Genomic DNA, 21,961 nt, shown 5'->3' on the forward strand with positions numbered 1-21,961 from the left:
CACCACGTCCCAAGACTCTCCAGGAGATGTGCGTTGTTGCCTTCATAAAGGCGAATTTCTAATGAAAACTGTGGTTTGAGAGAAGTTTCCGAATTTGCAAATAATAATAATAATAGTAATAATATTCATACTTGCTCTTTTGTTATGTTACCAGAAGATAAGCATTAATTGGTATGGAGAGAAAGCACCGATGCAGGTTAAGTAACTTGCATCTTATGCACAGAGTGAAAATAACTGGAACCTTCTCTGTAACTGCCAGTGTCATAGAGTAGGCTGAGTTTCTTGTTTCTCAGTGCTCAGGCTCAGAACAAGTTACTGAGCCAGAGCACTCTGTCCCTTAGCAACCATTTCCTACCAGCTGCAGTGTCCAGGTAATATTGTAAAGTAAAACGTTAAAACAAACTTGTACTCAAAACGAATGTTAGCAAGACTCTGAGACTAGACTAGCTTAGTACCCAACTCCTGGACGGATGCATTGATGAACAAACTTGGTAGAAGGTCAGGGTATCAGATGTCAGAAGTAAAAGGAAAGCCAAAAAAAAAAAGAGGAAAATTACAGGTCAATATTCGTGCTCTCAGTCATTGGAAAGTAATTTGAAAATATCGTTATTGGGAGACAAGAAGTGCCCTTTGATGAAAACTTCGTAATAACAAACAATTTAGTTTTAGAGTTAACGGAAGCACTATTTACGGATCCGGATCTGCTATTTCAGCTGACTTCAAAATGGAATAAGAATCTTGGCTTCGTAGTGGATTCATTTCATAGCCTTGGATACGCTGCAGCATTTGATAAGGTATAGTAGTGTTATGTAAGCTTCAGATATTTGACGTCGATGGGAATCTTATGCGGCTCGTTGAGGAGTATTTATGAATCGGAACCTTTCAGGGTGTGGTCAACATTGTGTGTTCCGAGGAACATACCATGGAGGCCAGTACTCCCCAGAGTAGTGTGAAGACAACCTTCTTCCGGAACATGTGAGTGTGGTCAACATTGTGTGTTCCGAGGAACATACCATGGAGGCCAGTACTCCCCAGAGTAGTGTGAAGACAACCTTCTTCCGGAACATGTGAGTGTGGTCAACATTGTGCTCCGAGGAACATACCATGGAGGCCAGTACTCCCCAGAGTAGTGTGAAGACAACCTTCTTCCGGAACATGTGAGTGTGGTCAACATTGTGCTCCGAGGAACATACCATGGAGGCCAGTACTCCCCAGAGTAGTGTGAAGACAACCTTCCTCCGGAACATCTGTGTACATGACATTGTGAAGCTATTGCCAGAGGTTAATGCCTATCCCGATGATTGTACAGTGACTTCTTCCGGAGACAAAAAGCAAGCTGTGAATCATAGAAACCTTCAAAACTGTTAAATCACTGGAGCGAGGTATTGTGGCCTCAGGTAACCCATCCCCCCCCCCCCCGATGGGGGGGGGATGGGTTATGGGTATCTGGGGATGGGTATCTGATTTCGAATCAGATCTTGGCGATTTTTTATCGTGAAGGCTTGATTCCTTGCTGCTGGGTCATGCGTTTTAATATTAGTATATTTTGGTAGCAGTCTTTCCTGTAGACATATTTTATTAAATATGACCGAAAAAGTAAGATTAATAATTTTAACACGAATTTTCTTAATATTTCTAACGTTTCTTTTCACTGTTGATGGTAATTAAAAAATCAGTTCTCCAAAATTCATTTTTATTTCTAGTCAATTTCTAGTTATTTGCGAACTTCTACATGGGTACCATTGAACAAAAGGTCTTAGCCGACATGAACTTGAAACCGGCCATATACTGCAGGTATGTTGACATTTTTACACAGGTACCTGATGTCAGACATCTGCAGGAGCTGAAGTAGGCATTTGAGCGGAATTCTGTGTTGCGTTTCACTTACGAGATGGAGAAGGATGGGAAGCTGCCCTTTCTAGATGTAACAGTCATGGAAAGGAGCGGAGGTTTCCATACTGAAGTCTACACTAAGAAAACAAACATAGGAATGTGCCTCAATGCCAACAGTGACTGCCCAGACAGGTACAAGAGGAGTGTTGTTAACGCTTATGTCGACCGTGCTCTCAGCCACAGCTCAGGATGGAAACAAGTTGATGAAGAACTCTGCAGGGCAAGGCAGGTCCTAGTCAACAACCGCTTCTCCAATGGTTTCGTCGAAGACATCATAAGAAGGAAAGTGAAACGCCATGCAACCTCTGAAGAGACAACTAACACAACACCTGTACCCCCTATTAGACTATTTTACAGGAACGTCTTTTCCACAGCTCATAAAACGGAAGAAAGGGTCCTGAAAGATATTGTTAATAGAAACGTTATCCCTACAGACAAAAATCAGAAGATACAATTGACGATTTACTATAAAACCAAGAAAACTGCCAACCTACTTATGAGAAACTCTCCAAACACAAAGCAGAACGACTTTTCCATTGCCAGCTCAGGTGACCAGCAAAGTTGTGGGGGAAAACAGAAGCCCAACTTTGCCCAGAGTCAACTGATACCTGTGACTGGTTGGACGAGCTTCTCTCTCTGCAGAGCTGTGTTAATATCCTCCCAAGTTTTATTGCAGGCGGTGAGGGTGGCGTGTTGCTTGCCAGTGTAGAAGTGTTGGGGTGTGTGGTGGAGGTATTATGGTGTTTGTGTGTGTGTGTGTGTATTCACCTAGTTGTACTCACCTAGTTGTGCTTGCGGGGGTTGAGCTCTGACTCTTTGGTCCCGCCTCTCAACTATCAAACAACTGGTGTACAGGTTCCTGAGCCTACTGGGCTCTATCATATCTACATTTGAACCTGTGTATGGAGTAAGCCTCCACCACATTACTGCCTAATGCATTCCACCTGTTAACTACTCTGACACTGAAAAAATGCTTTGTAACATCCCCGTGGCTCATGTGGGTACTCAGTTTCCACCTGTGTCCCCTTGTTTGCATACCACCAGTGTTGAATAGTTTACTCTTGTTTACCCTGTCAATTCCCCTGAGGATTTTGTAGGTAGTGATGTGTGTGTGTGTGAAAGAACTATATATTTTAGATAAGATAAATTGTATTTATATAAAATCTCTCTCTCTCTCTCTTTCTACACACACACACACACATTATATATATATATATATATATATATATATATATATATATATATATATATATATATATATATATATGTATATATATATATATATATATATATATATATATATATATATATATATATATATATATTGTGACGGTAACGCGTTGGTGTTCGGCTGTTTCAAAAGCTAGGGGCATGGCCTTGTCACATAAAGAAAAAAAAAGAGAAAAGCTGGAACTTTCGTCTGTGGTAAGGTAATGGGAAGACACACAAAACACAAGTAAATTTAACAATGAAATTTTAATTACGTTAGAAAAGCAAAACATGAATAAAATTGGGCATAAAAATGTAACATAAATCAACAAACAAAATAATAAGAATAATCACTGGCAAATGAAAAGTTACGTTAAGACAAGTGAATAATAGCAAAGTAAATGATTAGTGCAGGAATATTGGCTTCAAGCTGCCACCTCCCTTAGTACACGTAAGCCAAGGCTTAGTCTACCAATGAGACGTGTCAACTGTGTGGAGCACTAGGATATTCTGCCTTCCCTAGGTCGCTGTAGCTCAGACATCAGCTCGTGGTGGCGGGTGGTGGGGCAGGTGCGACGGGCACCAGCCAATCAGCGACAGGCAGGCGATGGACAAGCAGTTTGCCGGTTAACGGTGGCGGAGGCGAGCAGGTGCGCCGGTGGGCTGGATACGTTTTGCTCTCTGGGCAAAACGTTTTGGTGATACTTGTTGGATATATTTTCTATATTATTTGTTAATGGGACGTACTTTGGAGGGAAGGGCAGGCTCAATCTCTCTTGAAAGAAATTACCGTCACAACTTTCCCCCGAAGCCTGCGGTTCTGGAAGAAGTACGTCGTTATGTGGTGGAGTAATAGGTGGAGTTGCTTCTACATAATAAACTCTGGAGAGGGCATCGGCTATGATGTTGTCAGAACCCTTGATATAGCGGATCTCCAGGTTGAAATCTTGTAAATATAAAGCCCATCGTAGAAGATGCTGGTTAGTGGATTGGGCTTGATGTAAGAAGAGGAGAGGGTTGTGGTCTGAGAAGATGGTGGTAGACCTGGCACCTTGTAGGTACTGAGCGAAGTGATGGAGATTCAGGACGATGGATAGGAGCTCCTTTTCAATAGTGCTGTAGTTCCTCTGGTGTGGTTTCAATTTGTAGCTGTAGTAGCTGACAGGTAGAACCTCCTCGCCTCGTTGCTGCATCAGGACACCACCAACGCCGGTACCACTGGCGTCGACATGAAGGACGAAAGGCTTGGTGATATCTGGCGAGGCGAGAATGGGATTAGAACAGAGGAGGAATTTGAGTTGTTCGAAAGCAACGGTTTGCTGCATGGTCCACTTATACCGTTGCTTGGGACTGGTTAATAGGATTAAAGGTGTGGCGACTGTACTGAAATTTCTCACAAACCTACAGTAGTAGGAGGCAAGACCAAGGAAGCGCAGGAGCTGCTTCCTGGTGGTAGGCTGTGGATAATGTTGGATGGCTTGAGTGTGTGAGTTTAACGGAGCTAGGCTGCCACTCCCAATAACATGACCCAGATAACGCACTTTACCTTTCGCGAAAATGGACTTGCCCAGGTTGATGGTGAGGCCGGCTGTCAGGAGCTTGGCGAACAGTCGTCGCAGCTGGAGCAGATGTTCACTCCAGGTGTTGGATGCTACGAAGATATCATCCAAATAGGCGTACGTGTTATCCAAGCCCTGGATGACACGGTTGACAGCTCTCTGAAAGGTGGCGGGGCATTACATAGTCCGAAAGGAAGGCGTTCATATCTGAAAAGTCCAAAAGGAGTGATAAAGGCAGATATTTCTTTAGCTCGCTCCGTTAGGCACACTTGGTAATACCCCTTAAGCAAGTCCACTTGGGACAAGTACTGGGCATTACCAATGGCGTCAAGAATGTCATCTATTCTTGGCAAGGGGTATGCATCCTTGACAGTCACGTTATTTAACTTACGATTGTCAGTACATAGCCTCACCTTACCTTGGGGTTTTGGCACCAAGATACAGGGTGAGGCCCAGGGGGACTCACAAGGTGTAGCCAGTCCATGATCCAAGAGGTACTGCACCTCAGCACGCATGACTTCCTTCTTGCTCGGGCTGATTCGGTAGAAGGGTTGACGAATCGGCCGAGTGTCAGGGAGCAGTTGGATGTCGTGCTGGGTAACATTACACTCTTGGGGGTCATCTCGGAACAACTCCTGATGTTCTCTGAAGATCTTGACAAGAGGTGCACTATGAGTGTCCTGAAAATAGTTGGGAAGATTATTAAGGATTTCTGAATTAGAAAGCGCTGACTCCTTGTCAGTGCTTTCGGGAGGAGAAGCAGGGAAGGTCTCACTGTGGATGTATGGTTCTGTAAAAGCAGAGTAGTTTAGCATGACAGTGGGAGGAGTACCATTATATAGCTTCAGGAGGTTGACGTGGCACAGCTGGGTCTACCGCCGCCTATCTGGAGTCTCTAGAACGTAGTTATGGTTGTTTCTGCACTCCTTGATGCGGTAGGGTCCTGAAAACCTGTTTTGTAAAGGAGAACCTGGGATAGGGAAATAAGCAAGTACGAAGTCTCCCGGCTTAAATTTTCTTACTTTGCTGGTCTGGTCGTAATGAGTCTTCATCCTCTCCTGTGCTTTCAATAGATTATCTTGGGCAAAACTGTGGACCCTCTCTAGAATGTGTTGTAGATTTTGAAGAAACTGGGGCACATTCTGATGCTCACTGAAGGTGGCATCACGTAGAGAGTCTGTGAAAGCCTTGAGGGGAGTACGGCACTTACGGCCGTAGAGCATCTCATAAGGAGATACTCCTAGGGACTCATTGGGAAGACTTCTATATATATGCATTATCAGATCTATTTGCTTATCCCAATCCTTAGAGGTTTCACTACAAAACTTTTTCAGGAGTGCTTTAATAGTCTGATGACTACGCTCAAGAGAACCCTGTGAAGCAGGATGATAGGGGCTGGACAATATCTGTTTGATGTTGAACTCCTCCAGTGTCCTTTTCAAGAGATCACTGGTGAAGTTGGTACCACAGTCGCTCTGAACCTCCCTTGGAAATCCATACTGGGTGAAGATCTTCAATAAGTGCTTCACAACCGTAGCAGCCGTAATGTTCTTCACTGGAACTGCTATGGGAAATCTGGTGGTAGGACACAGGATGGTTAAGATATAGGCGTTACCTGAACTGGTAAGAGGTAAAGGACCAACACAGTCTATAATAAGTCTGTGGAAAGGTTCCGCAGGCACCTGTATGGGAATCAGTGGCGCTCTGGGAATAGAGATGTTCGGTTTACCTGCCATCTGACTTGTATGACACTGTTTGACGTACTGTTTGACGCTATTCACCATACCTGGCCAGTAGTAGTCTTGACGAATTCCATGGTAAGTCTTGTTGAATCCGTAGTGGGAGAGTGCTCCGTGGGCCAGGTGTAGAATAGTGGGCCGCAGGCTGGCAGGAATCACAAGTTGTTCGATGTTGGCCCAATCGTCCTTCTCCTTCAGTTTACTGGGTCTATATCTGCGGTAGAGCAACTCGTTCTCTAGGAAGAACCCAGGAATACTGTCGGGTTGAGTCTCAGCCTGGAAAAATAATGGTGTTAAGGTAAGATCTTCCCTCTGTAACTTACGGAACTCCAACTTGGTCAGATTCGGGGGTAGTTTCTGAGGGTCTTGAGGGACAGCGGTAGCAGTAGAGTCAGCTGGCTGTGGTCGTGCGGCTTGTGCACAGGTAGTCACTAGAACCGGAGGAGAAACTTCATCACTCTCTTGAACCTTTGCTGGAACATACTTAAATATAGGGTTATCTGGCACAGAGGTACACACCTGGGGTTTGTCCATGACGATCAGGTTGGTCGGTTGCAGGTCTTCTGCCAAGTCGTTGCCTAGGAGAAGTTGCACTCCAGGCATGGGAAAAGGCTTTTCCCTGACGGCGACTTGGACTTCTCCGTTCACGAAGGGACAATCCAGGTGGACTCTGGCGAGAGGATAAGGAGTGGTAGCAGTGAGGTCAGTGATGAAGACAGTTTCTCCGGTGTAGGCGATGTTGGGCACAGCCGACTTCAAGATGATCGATTGAAGAGCCGCTCTGTCCCTCAAGATCTTCAATTTGAAACGTCCCTCCGGATTTGAACCGTTGGCAGAGACAGTTCCAGTATACAGGTGGTTACTGAAAAGAGAAAGATCATTAACATGAACACCAACATTCATCACAGGCTTACCGGACTTAGGAGGAGTTGGTTTGGGTTTTTGCGTGTCGGTGGTTCCTTTGTATTGAGACTTACCACACTTATCTATGGTATGTCCATAGAGTCAACAATACTTGCAGTACAATTGCGAGCCAGCTTGATCGGTACTCACTTTCTCGTAACTGTACCACGACTTCTTACTGGAGGATGGTTCTGGTGTCAGCCGGTGGATGAGGCTGTAAGTGTCAGCCGACTTAGCACACTTCAGGTAGTCGGTTTCTTCTTTATCTGCTAAATATAGACGGACAGGAGGCGGCACATGCCTCAAGAATTCTTCAACTAGCATCAGGTTGACGAGTTCTGTAAAAGTAGAGACATGTGCTGCTTCCAGCTATTTCATAAAATATCTCCGTTTTGTGTTAGCAAACTCGAGAAAGGTAGTGGTACTTGCCTTCAGGTGATCACTTAATTTCCTTCGATAACTTTCGGTGGAGAGAAGGTAGGCGTCCAACACTGCTTGTTTCAGAGTCTGGTAGTCATTCCCAGACGCCAAAGTACTGAGTGTGACTGCAGCTTTACCTGTAAGATGTACTCTGAGAAGTGTGGCCCATTGGTCGGCAGGCCAACTAAGTTGATTAGCAATGGTTTCAAAGGTGGTAAAAAACACGTCAACTTCTGCTTCTACAAATGATGGCATTAACTTACTTGCATGTGATATATTAAAACTGATGGGAAGATTGGCAGTAGCTTGCTGGCATTGAGCGAGGTGTGAAGTTTCCAACGCGAATTCTCGTTGACGACATTCCATAGCCAGAGTTGCTTGTAGCTTGTCATGTTCGTGTTGCATCTCCAACTCGCGTTGTTTTGCTTCAAGCTGTACTCGTTCCCGCTCACGGAGCATTGCAATCTCACGTTCTTGTTCTTCTTTCCTCAAGGTAGTTTCACGTTCCTTGAGGGCGATTTCACGTTCCTTGAGGGCGATTTCTCGTTCTTGTTCTTCCTTCCTCAAGGCAGCCTCACGTTCTTGTTCTTCCCTTCGCATGGCAGCTGCTTCTCTTTGCTGCTCGAGGGCTTCCCTTTGCTGCTCACGTTCAATCTTGGCCAGCTCTAGTTTGAGTTTCATCTTTTCCAAATCAGTTTTATCTGCAATATAGTAAGTTTCATGAGTTTCAGAGTCTATCTTACCTTGCTCTAAGATATGATCCAGTAACAGGTTGTGTATTTCACTCTTGTTGGCTTGGTAGGGAACTGTTAGTTGATACTCATGTGCAAGAGTTTGCAATTCAGCCCTCTTGGCATGACTTAAAGTCCCTATTGCACCTGCTGGATCTGCACGGAAAGCTTGGAGACGAAACATGGTGAAATTAGCAAATAAATGCACAACGAATATACTGTTGTGATATAGTGAATGTCAGAAACAGGACAACGTGGCAACTGGTACCTATCCTGTGGAATCTTTAACAATTAAAGTTAAGTACAAGATGTTAAATGATTAATTAAATCAAGGTTGCAGGAAATCTTGTACCCGGTACTCATGTAAGAGGATAAGGGCAAGAAAATCCTACTAAACAAGTGAAACTGAGTTTCTAAAACAAATGAAACAGTTAATTGCCTCAAAAGTAAAATTGGTAGTCCAAGGATGTAGGTATACCTTGCCGAGTCTCTATAGGACATAAGCAAGTTTTCCCACTGAAATAATATGATACTTACAGAATTAGCGAACTTTTGTGCTCTGAAAAAGAAAGCTAATTCCCTACCAATGTATGTATCATCATCTCTGACTGACGTGTAGGGGTGCGAGGTGTCGACTGGTGACGAGAACTGCTGCTGAGGTCCCAATTCAGCAACTAAAGTTCGTGCTAGAGGAACTATGGTCCTCTTTATCCTCCTACAGTCAGATTGCAGAAGATTAGGTGCACTTGACCCGGGGGCAGACCACCGTACCAGGGTACCAATATGATGATCTGTCGAAAATATGAGAAATATCCAAGGGACAAAAGATGGTAAACACGAGTAATAACACGGAGGGAGAGATGACCAATTAAGAATATGACTGAGGCCTACAGTCACCACGTAATCCAAAGTTGTCTCACCTTCACTATATGCTACTCTCGGAATGCACAATACACACAGCACCATATAAAAATGAAATTGAATATGAAAAATAGTAAAAGCTACGTTACCAAAGCCAAATACGCTTACCATAAATTACTACTTGGCACCAGTACCTGAGTGAAGCTCCTAGGGCAGGCCCCCACTTTATGTGACGGTAACGCGTTGGTGTTCGGCTGTTTCAAAAGCTAGGGGCATGGCCTCGTCACATAAAGAAAAAAAAAAGAGAAAATCTGGAACTTCGTCTGTGGTAAGGTAATGGGAAGACACACAAAACACAAGTAAATTTAACAATGAAATTTTAATTACGTTAGAAAAGCAAAACATGAATAAAATTGGGCATAAAAATGTAACATAAATCAACAAACAAAATAATAAGAATAATCACTGGCAAATGAAAAGTTACGTTAAGACAAGTGAATAATAGCAAAGTAAATGATTAGTGCAGGAATATTGGCTTCAAGCTGCCACCTCCCTTAGTACACGTAAGCCAAGGCTTAGTCTACCAATAAGATGTGTCAACTGTGTGGAGCACTAGGATATTCTGCCTTCCCTAGGTCGCTGTAGCTCAGACATCAACTCGTGGTGGCGGGTGGTGGGGCAGGTGCGACGGGCACCAGCCAATCAGCGACAGGCAGGCGATGCACAAGCAGTTTGCCGGTTAACGGTGGCGGAGGCGAGCAGGTGCGCCGGTGGGCTGGATACGTTTTGCTCTCTGGGCAAAACGTTTTGGTGATACTTGTTGGATATATCTTCTATATTATTTGTTAATGGGACGTACTTTGGAGGGAAGAGCAGGCTCAATCTCTCTTGAAAGAGATTACCGTCACAATATATATATATATATATATATATATATATATATATATATATATATATATATATATATATATTTTATTAAATATGACCGAAAAAGTAAGATTAATAATTCTAACACGAATTTTCTCAATCTTTCGTACATTATGCTTCACTGTTGGAGGTAAATCAAAAATCACTTCTCCAAAATTCATTTTTATTTCTAGTCTGACGCGACACGGGCGCGTTTCGTAAAACTTATTACATTTTCAAAGACTTCACAAATACACAACTGATTAGAACTTGCGTTTCCCTGATTTTATATCTACATTTGAGTGAGGTGGGAAGGGTGATGTGGCATTACATTTGAGTGAGGTGGGAAGGATGATGTGGCATTAACACAAGACAGAACACTAGAGGATATTAATAGGGTATTAAAAGTATCAACACAAGACAGAACACGAAACAATGGATATTGAATAGAAGTGTTTGTAGAAAGCCTATTGGTCCATATTTCTTGATGCTTCTATATTGGAGCGGAGTCTTGAGGTGGGTAGAATATAGTTGTGCAATAATTGGCTGTTGATTGCTGGTGTTGACTTCTTGATGTGTAGTGCCTCGCAAACGTCAAGCCGCCTGCTATCGCTGTATCTATCGATGATTTCTGTGTTGTTTACTAGGATTTCTCTGGCGATGGTTTGGTTATGGGAAGAGATTATATGTTCCTTAATGGAGCCCTGTTGTTTATGCATCGTTAAACGCCTAGAAAGAGATGTTGTTGTCTTGCCTATATACTGGGTTTTTTGGAGCTTACAGTCCCCAAGTGGGCATTTGAAGGCATAGACGACGTTAGTCTCTTTTAAAGCGTTCTGTTTCGTGTCTGGAGAGTTTCTCATGAGTAGGCTGGCCGTTTTTCTGGTTTTATAGTAAATCGTCAGTTGTATCCTCTGATTTTTGTCTGTAGGGATAACGTTTCTATTAACAATATCTTTCAGGACCCTTTCCTCTGTTTTATGAGCTGTGGAAAAGAAGTTCCTGTAAAATAGTCTAATAGGGGGTATAGGTGTTGTGTTAGTTGTCTCTTCGGAGGTTGCATGGCTTTTCACTTTCCTTCTTATGATGTCTTCGATGAAACCATTGGAGAAGCCGTTATTGACTAGAACCTGCCTTACCCTACAGAGTTCTTCGTCGACTTGCTTCCATTCTGAGCTGTGGCTGAGAGCACGGTCGACGTATGCGTTAACAACACTCCTCTTGTACCTGTCAGGGCAGTCGCTGTTGGCATTTAGGCACATTCCTATGTTTGTTTCCTTTGTGTAGACTGCAGTGTGGAAACCTCCGCCCTTTTCCATGACTGTTACATCTAGAAAAGGCAGCTTCCCATCCTTTTCCGTCTCGTAAGTGAAACGCAGCACGGAACTCTGCTCAAATGCCTCCTTCAGCTCCTGCAGATGTCTGACATCAGGTACCTGTGTAAAAATGTCGTCAACATACCTGCAGTATATGGCCAGTTTCAAGTTCATGTCGACTAAGACTTTTTGCTCGATGGTACCCATGTAGAAGTTTACAAACAGGACACCTAGGGGAGAACCCATGGCGACCCCATCTACTTGCTTATACATATGCCCATCTGGGCTCAAGAAGGGTGCCTCTTTAGTACAAGCTTGGAGTAGTTTACTCAGAATACTTTCTGGCATGTCAAGAGGAGTACAGGCTGGATCACGATACACTCTGTCGGCTATCATTCCGATTGTCTCGTCCACAGGTACGTTGGTACGTACCTGTGGACGAGACAGGTACGTACCAACTCACTGGCCACTCACTGCATGTTGGCCACTCACTGCATATTGGCCACTCACTGCATGTTGGCCACACACTGCATGCTGGCCACTCACTGCATGCTGGCCACACACTGCATGCTGGCCACACACTGCATGTTGGCCACTCACTGCATGTTGGCCACTCACTGCATGCTGGCCACACACTGCATGTTGGCAACTCACTGCATGCTGGACACACACTGCATGCTGGCCACACACTGCATGCTGGCCACTCACTGCATTCTGGCCACACACTGCATGTTGGCCAGTCACTGCATGCTGGCCACACACTGCATGTTGGCCACTCACTGCATGTTGGCCACACACTGCATGCTGGCCACACACTGCATGTTGGCCACTCACTGCATGTTGGCCACTCACTGCATGTTGGCCACTCACTGCATGTTGGCCACACACTTCAAGCTGGCCACTCACTGCATATTGGCCACTCACTGCATGCTGGCCACACATTGCATGTTGGCCACTCACTGCATGCTGGCCACACACTGCATGCTGGCCACACACTGCATGCTGGCCACACACTGCATGCTGGCCACACACTGCATGTTGGCCACTCACTGCATGTTGGCCACTCACTGCATGTTGGCCACTCACTGCATGTTGGCCACACACTTCATGCTGGCCACTCACTGCATGTTGGCCACTCACTGCATGCTGGCCACACATTGCATGTTGGCCACTCACTGCATGCTGGCCACACACTGCATGCTGGCCACACACTGCATGCTGGCCACACACTGCATGCTGGTCACACACTGCATGTTGGCCACTCACTGCATGCTGGTCACACACTGCATGTTGGCCACACACTGCATGTTGGCAACTCACTGCATGCTGGCAACACACTGCATGCTGGCCACACACTGCATGCTGGCCACTCACTGCATGCTGGCCACACACTGCATGTTGGCCACTCACTGCATGCTGGCCACACACTGCATGTTGGCCACTCACTGCATGCTGGCCACACACTGCATGCTGGCCACACACTGCATGTTGGCCACTCAGTGCATGTTGGCCACTCACTGCATGTTTGCCACTCACTGCATGTTGGCCACACACTGCATGGTGGCCACTCACTGCATGTTGGCCACACACTGCATGCTGGCCACTCACTGCATGCTGGCCACACACTGCACGTTGGCCACTCACTGCATGCTGGCCACACACTGCATGCTGGCCACACACTGCATGTTGGCCACTCAGTGCATGTTGGCCACTCACTGCATGTTGGCCACTCACTGCATGTTGGCCACACACTGCATGCTGGCCACTCACTGCATGTTGGCCACACACTGCATGCTGGCCACTCACTGCTTGCTGGCCACACACTGCATGCTGGCCACTCACTGCATGCTGGCCACACACTGCATGCTGGCCACTCACTGCATGCTGGCCACACACTGCATGCTGGCCACACACTGCATGCTGGCCACTCACTGTATGCTGGCCACACACTGCATGCTGGCCACACACTGCATGTTGGCCACTCACTGCATGCTGGTCACACACTGCATGTTGGCCACTCACTGCATGCTGGCAACTCACTGCATGCTGGCCACACACTGCATGTTGGCCACTCACTGCATGTTGGCCACTCACTGCATGCTGGCCACACACTGCATGTTGGCCACTCACTGCATGATGGCCACACACTGCATGTTGGCCACTCACTGCATGCTGGCCACACACTGCATGCTGGCCACACACTGCATGCTGGCCACACACTGCATGCTGGCCACACACTGCATGTTGGCCACTCACTGCATGTTGGCCACTCACTGCATGCTGGCCACACACTGCTTGTTGGCCACTCACTGCATGCTGGCTACACACTGCATGCTGGCCACACACTGCATGCTGGCCACTCACTGCATGCTGGCCACACACTGCACGTTGGCCACTCACTGCATACTGGCCACACACTGCATGTTGGCCACTCACTGCATGCTGACCACACACTGCATGCTGGCCACACACTGCATGCTGGCCACACACTGCATGCTGACCACACACTGCATGCTGGCCACTCACTGCATGTTGGCCACTCACTGCATGCTGGTCACACACTGCATGTTGGCCACTCACTGCATGCTGGCAACTCACTGCATGCTGGCCACACACTGCATGTTGGCCACTCACTGCATGTTGGCCACTCACTGCATGTTGGCTACTCACTGCATGCTGGCCACACACTGCATGCTGGCCACACACTGCATGCTGGCCACACACTGCATGCTGACCACACACTGCATGCTGGCCACTCACTGCATGTTGGCCACACACTGCATGCTGGCCACTCACTGCATGCTGGCCACACACTGCATGTTGGCCACTCACTGCATGCTGGCCACACACTGCATGTTGGCCACTCACTGCATGCTGGCCACACACTGCATGTTGGCCACTCACTGCATGCTGGCCACACACTGCATGTTGGCCACTCACTGCATGCTGGCCACACATTGCATGCTGGCCACACACTGCATGTTGGCCACTCACTGCATGTTGGCCACTCACTGCATGCTGGCCACACACTGCATGTTGGCCACTCACTGCATGCTGGCCACACATTGCATGCTGGCCACACACTGCATGTTGGCCACTCACTGCATGTTGGCCACTCACTGCATGCTGGCCACTCACTGCATGTTGGCCACTCACTGCATGCTGGCCACACACTGCATGCTGGCCACACACTGCATGCTGGTCACTGCATGTTGGCCACTCACTGCATGCTGGCCACACACTGCATGTTGGCCACTGACTGCATGCTGGCCACACACTGCATGCTGGCCACTCACTGCATGCTGGCCACACACTGCATGCTGGCCACTCACTGCTTGCTGGCCACACACTGCATGCTGGCCACTCACTGCATGCTGGCCACTCACTGCATGCTGGCCACTCACTGCATGCTGGCCACACACTGCATGTTGGCCACTCACTGCATGTTGGCCACTGACTGCATGCTGGTCACACACTGCATGTTGGCCACTCACTGCATGCTGGCAACTCACTGCATGCTGGCCACACACTGCATGTTGGCCACTCACTGCATGTTGGCCACTCACTGCATGCTGGCCACACACTGCATGCTGGCCACACACTGCATGCTGGCCACACACTGCATGCTGACCACACACTGCATGTTGGCCACTGACTGCATGCTGGCCACACACTGCATGCTGGCCACTCACTGCATGCTGGCCACACACTGCATGCTGGCCACTCTCTGCTTGCTGGCCACACACTGCATGCTGGCCACTCACTGCATGTTGGCCACTCACTGCATGCTGGCCACACACTGCATGTTGGCCACTCAGTGCATGTTGGCCACTCACTGCATGTTTGCCACTCACTGCATGTTGGCCACACTCTGCATGCTGGCCACTCACTGCATATTGGCCACACACTGCATGCTGGCCACTCACTGCATGCTGGCCACACACTGCACGTTGGCCACTCACTGCATGCTGGCCACACACTGCATGCTGGCCACACACTGCATGTTGGCCACTCAGTGCATGTTGGCCACTCACTGCATGTTGGCCACTCACTGCATGTTGGCCACACACTGCATGCTGGATACTCACTGCATGTTGGCCACTCACTGCATGCTGGCCACACACTGCATGTTGGCCACTCACTGCATGATGGCCACACACTGCATGTTGGCCACTCACTGCATGCTGGCCACACACTGCATGCTGGCCACACACTGCATGCTGGCCACACACTGCATGCTGGCTACACACTGCATGTTGGCCACTCACTGCATGTTGGCCACTCACTGCATGCTGGCCACACACTGCTTGTTGGCCACTCACTGCATGCTGGCCACACACTGCATGCTGGCCACACACTGCATGCTGGCCACTCACTGCATGCTGGCCACACACTGCACGTTGGCCACTCACTGCATACTGGCCACACACTGCATGTTGGCCACTCACTGCATGCTGACCACACACTGCATGCTGGCCACACACTGCATGCTGGCCACACACTGCATGCTGACCACACACTGCATGCTGGCCACTCACTGCATGTTGGCCACTCACTGCATGCTGGTCACACACTGCATGTTGGCCACTCACTGCATGCTGGCAACTCACTGCATGCTGGCCACACACTGCATGTTGGCCACTCACTGCATGTTGGCCACTCACTGCATGCTGGCCACACACTGCATGCTGGCCACACACTGCATGCTGGCCACACACTGCATGCTGACCACACACTGCATGCTGGCCACTCACTGCATGTTGGCCACACACTGCATGCTGGCCACTCACTGCATGCTGGCCACACACTGCATGTTGGCCACTCACTGCATGCTGGCCACACACTGCATGTTGGCCACTCACTGCATGCTGGCCACACATTGCATGCTGGCCACACACTGCATGTTGGCCACTCACTGCATGTTGGCCACTCACTGCATGCTGGCCACACACTGCATGTTGGCCACTCACTGCATGCTGGCCACACACTGCATGCTGGCCACACACTGCATGCTGGTCACTGCATGTTGGCCACTCACTGCATGCTGGCCACACACTGCATGTTGGCCACTGACTGCATGCTGGCCACACACTGCATGCTGGCCACTCACTGCATGCTGGCCACACACTGCATGCTGGCCACTCACTGCTTGCTGGCCACACACTGCATGCGGGCCACTCACTGCATGCTGGCCACTCACTGCATGCTGGCCACTCACTGCATGCTGGCCACACACTGCATGTTGGCCACTCACTGCATGTTGGCCACTGACTGCATGCTGGTCACACACTGCATGTTGGCCACTCACTGCATGCTGGCAACTCACTGCATGCTGGCCACACACTGCATGTTGGCCACACGCTGCATGCTGGCCACTCACTGCATGCTGGCCACTCACTGCATGCTGGCCACTCACTGCATGCTGGCCACACACTGCATGTTGGCCACTCACTGCATGTTGGCCACTGACTGCATGCTGGTCACACACTGCATGTTGGCCACTCACTGCATGCTGGCAACTCACTGCATGCTGGCCACACACTGCATGTTGGCCACTCACTGCATGCTGGCCACTCACTGCATGCTGGCCACACACTGCATGCTGGCCACTCACTGCTTGCTGGCCACACACTGCATGCTGGCCACTCACTGCATGCTGGCCACTCACTGCATGCTGGCCACTCACTGCATGCTGGCCACACACTGCATGTTGGCCACTCACTGCATGTTGGCCACTGACTGCATGCTGGTCACACACTGCATGTTGGCCACTCACTGCATGCTGGCAACTCACTGCATGCTGGCCACACACTGCATGTTTGCCACTCACTGCATGTTGGCCACTCACTGCATGCTGGCCACTCACTGCATGCTGGCCACTCACTGCATGCTGGCCACACACTGCATGTTGGCCACTCACTGCATGTTGGCCACACACTGCATGTTGGCCACTCACTGCATGCTGGCCACACATTGCATGCTGGCCACACACTGCATGTTGGCCACTCACTGCATGTTGGTCCCACACTGCATGCTGGCCACTCACTGCTTGCTGGCCACACACTGCATGCTGGCCACTCACTGCATGCTGGCCACTCACTGCATGCTGGCCACTGACTGCATGCTGGCCACACACTGCATGCTGGCCACTCACTGCATGCTGGCCACACACTGCATGCTGGCCACTCACTGCATGCTGGCCACTCACTGCTTGCTGGCCACACACTGCATGCTGGCCACTCACTGCATGCTGGCCACTGACTGCATGCTGGCCACTGACTGCATGCTGGCCACACACTGCATGCTGGCCACTCACTGCATGCTGGCCACACACTGCATGCTGGCCACTCACTGCTTGCTGGCCACACACTGCATGCTGGCCACTCACTGCATGCTGGCCACTCACTGCATGCTGGCCACTCACTGCATGCTGGCCACACACTGCATGTTGGCCACTCACTGCATGTTGGCCACTGACTGCATGCTGGTCACACACTGCATGTTGGCCACTCACTGCATGCTGGCAACTCACTGCATGCTGGCCACACACTGCATGTTGGCCACTCACTGCATGTTGGCCACTCACTGCATGCTGGCCACACACTGCATGCTGGCCACACACTGCATGCTGGCCACACACTGCATGCTGACCACACACTGCATGTTGGCCACTGACTGCATGCTGGCCACACACTGCATGCTGGCCACTCACTGCATGCTGGCCACACACTGCATGCTGGCCACTCACTGCTTGCTGGCCACACACTGCATGCTGGCCACTCACTGCATGCTGGCCACACACTGCATGTTGGCCACTCACTGCATGCTGGCCACTCACTGCATGCTGGCCACTCACTGCATGCTGGCCACTCACTGCATGCTGGCCACACACTGCATGCTGGCCACTCACTGCATGTTGGCCACTCACTGTATGCTGGCCACACACTGCATGCTGGCCACACACTGCATGTTGGCCACTCACTGCATGCTGGTCACACACTGCATGTTGGCCACTCACTGCATGCTGGCAACTCACTGCATGCTGGCCACACACTGCATGTTGGCCACTCACTGCATGTTGGCCACTCACTGCATGCTGGCCACACACTGCATGTTGGCCACTCCCTGCATGCTGGCCACACACTGCATGTTGGCCACTCACTGCATGCTGGCCACACACTGCATGCTGGCCACACACTGCATGCTGGCCACACACTGCATGCTGGCCACACACTGCATGTTGGCCACTCACTGCATGTTGGCCACTCACTGCATGCTGGCCACACACTGCTTGTTGGGCACTCACTGCATGCTGGCCACACACTGCATGCTGGCCACACACTGCATGCTGGCCACTCACTGCATGCTGGCCACACACTGCACGTTGGCCACTCACTGCATGCTGGCCACACACTGCATGTTGGCCACTCACTGCATGCTGACCACACACTGCATGCTGGCCACACACTGCATGCTGGCCACACACTGCATGCTGACCACACACTGCATGCTGGCCACTCACTGCATGTTGGCCACTCACTGCATGCTGGTCACACACTGCATGTTGGCCACTCACTGCATGTTGGCCACTCACTGCATGCTGGCCACACACTGCATGTTGGCCACTCACTGCATGCTGGCCACACACTGCATGCTGGCCACACACTGCATGCTGGTCACTGCATGTTGGCCACTCACTGCATGCTGGCCACACACTGCATGTTGGCCACTCACTGCATGCTGGTCACACACTGCATGTTGGCCACTCACTGCATGCTGGCAACTCACTGCATGCTGGCCACACACTGCATGTTGGCCACTCACTGCATGTTGGCCACTCACTGCATGCTGGCCACACACTGCATGCTGGCCACACACTGCATGCTGGCCACACACTGCATGCTGACCACACACTGCATGCTGGCCACTCACTGCATGTTGGCCACACACTGCATGTTGGCCACTCACTGCATGCTGGCCACACACTGCATGTTGGCCACTCACTGCATGCTGCCCTCACATTGCATGCTGGCCACACACTGCATGTTGGCCACTCACTGCATGTTGGCCACTCACTGCATGCTGGCCACACACTGCATGTTGGCCACTCACTGCATGCTGGCCACACACTGCATGCTGGCCACACACTGCATGCTGGCCACTCACTGCATGTTGGCCACTCACTGCATGCTGGCCACACACTGCATGCTGGCCACACACTGCATGCTGGCCACACACTACATGCTGGCCACACACTGCATGTTGGCCACTCACTGCATGTTGGCCACTCACTGCATGCTGGCCACACACTGCATGTTGGCCACTGACTGCATGCTGGCCACACACTGCATGCTGGCCACTCACTGCATGCTGGCCACACACTGCATGTTGGCCACTGACTGCATGCTGGCCACACACTGCATGCTGGCCACTCACTGCATGCTGGCCACACACTGCATGCTGGCCACTCACTGCTTGCTGGCCACACACTGCATGCTGGCCACTCACTGCATGCTGGCCACTCACTGCATGCTGGCCACACACTGCATGTTGGCCACTCACTGCATGTTGGCCACTCACTGCATGCTGGCCACACACTGCATGTTGGCCACTCACTGCATGCTGGCCACACACTGCATGTTGGCCACTCACTGCATGCAGGCCACTCACTGCATGCTGGCCACACACTGCATGTTGGCCACTCACTGCATGTTGGCCACTCACTGCATGCTGGCCATACACTGCATGCTGGCCATTCACTGCATGCTGGCCACACACTGCATGCTGGCCACACACTGCATGGTGGCCACACACTGCATGCTGGCCACTCACTGCATGCTGGCCACACACTGCATGCTGGCCACACACTGCATGCTGGCCACTCACTGCATACTGGCCACACACTGCATGTTGGCCACTCACTGCATGCTGGGAACTCACTGCATGCTGGCCACACACTGCATGTTGGCCACTCAGTGCATGTTGGCCACTTACTGCATGCTGGCTACACACTGCATGTTGGCCACTCACTGCATGCTGACCACACACTGCATGTTGGCCACTCACTGCATGCTGGCCACACACTGCATGTTGGCAACTCACTGCATGCTGGCCACACACTGCATGCTGGCCACACACTGCATGCTGGCCACACACTGCATGCTGGCCACACACTGCATGTTGGCCACTCACTGCATGCTGGGAACTCACTGCATGCTGGCCACACACTGCATATTGGCCACTCAGTGCATGTTGGCCACTCACTGCATGCTGGCCACACACTGCATGTTGGCCACTGACTGCATGCTGGCCACACACTGCATGCTGGCCACTCACTGCATGCTGGCCACACACTGCATGTTGGCCACTGACTGCATGCTGGCCACACACTGCATGCTGGCCACTCACTGCATGCTGGCCACACACTGCATGCTGGCCACTCACTGCTTGCTGGCCACACACTGCATGCTGGCCACTCACTGCATGCTGGCCACTCACTGCATGCTGGCCACTTACTGCATGCTGGCCACACACTGCATGTTGGCCACTCACTGCATGTTGGCCACTCACTGCATGCTGGCCATACACTGCATGCTGGCCATTCACTGCATGCTGGCCACACACTGCATGCTGGCCACACACTGCATGGTGGCCACACACTGCATGCTGGCAACTCACTGCATGCTGGCCACACACTGCATGCTGGCCACACACTGCATGTTGGCCACTCACTGCATGCTGGGAACTCACTGCATGCTGGCCACACACTGCATGTTGGCCACTCAGTGCATGTTGGCCACTCACTGCATGCTGGCCACACACTGCATGTTGGCCACTCACTGCATGCTGGCCACACACTGCATGTTGGCCACTCACTGCATGCTGGCCACACACTGCATGTTGGCAACTCACTGCATGCTGGCCACACACTGCATGCTGGCCACATACTGCATGCTGGCCACACACTGCATGCTGGCCACACACTGCATGTTGGCCACTCACTGCATGCTGGGAACTCACTGCATGCTGGCCACACACTGCATATTGGCCACTCAGTGCATGTTGGCCACTCACTGCATGCTGGCCACACACTGCATGTTGGCCACTCACTGCATGCTGGCCACACACTGCATGTTGGCCACTCACTGCATGCTGGCCACACACTGCATGTTGGCCACTCACTACATGCTGGCCACACACGGCATGTTGGCCACTCACTGCATGCTGGCCACACACTGTTTGCTGGCCACACACTACATGCTGGCCACACACTACATGCTGGTCACACACTGCATGTTGGCCACTCACTGCATGCTGGCAACTCACTGCATGCTGGCCACACACTGCATGTTGGCCACTCACTGCATGTTGGCCACTCACTGCATGCTGGCCACACACTGCATGTTGGCCACTCCCTGCATGCT

The sequence above is a fragment of the Procambarus clarkii genome, chromosome 24, assembly GCF_040958095.1.
Source record: "Procambarus clarkii isolate CNS0578487 chromosome 24, FALCON_Pclarkii_2.0, whole genome shotgun sequence".
Taxonomy (NCBI): domain Eukaryota; kingdom Metazoa; phylum Arthropoda; class Malacostraca; order Decapoda; family Cambaridae; genus Procambarus; species Procambarus clarkii.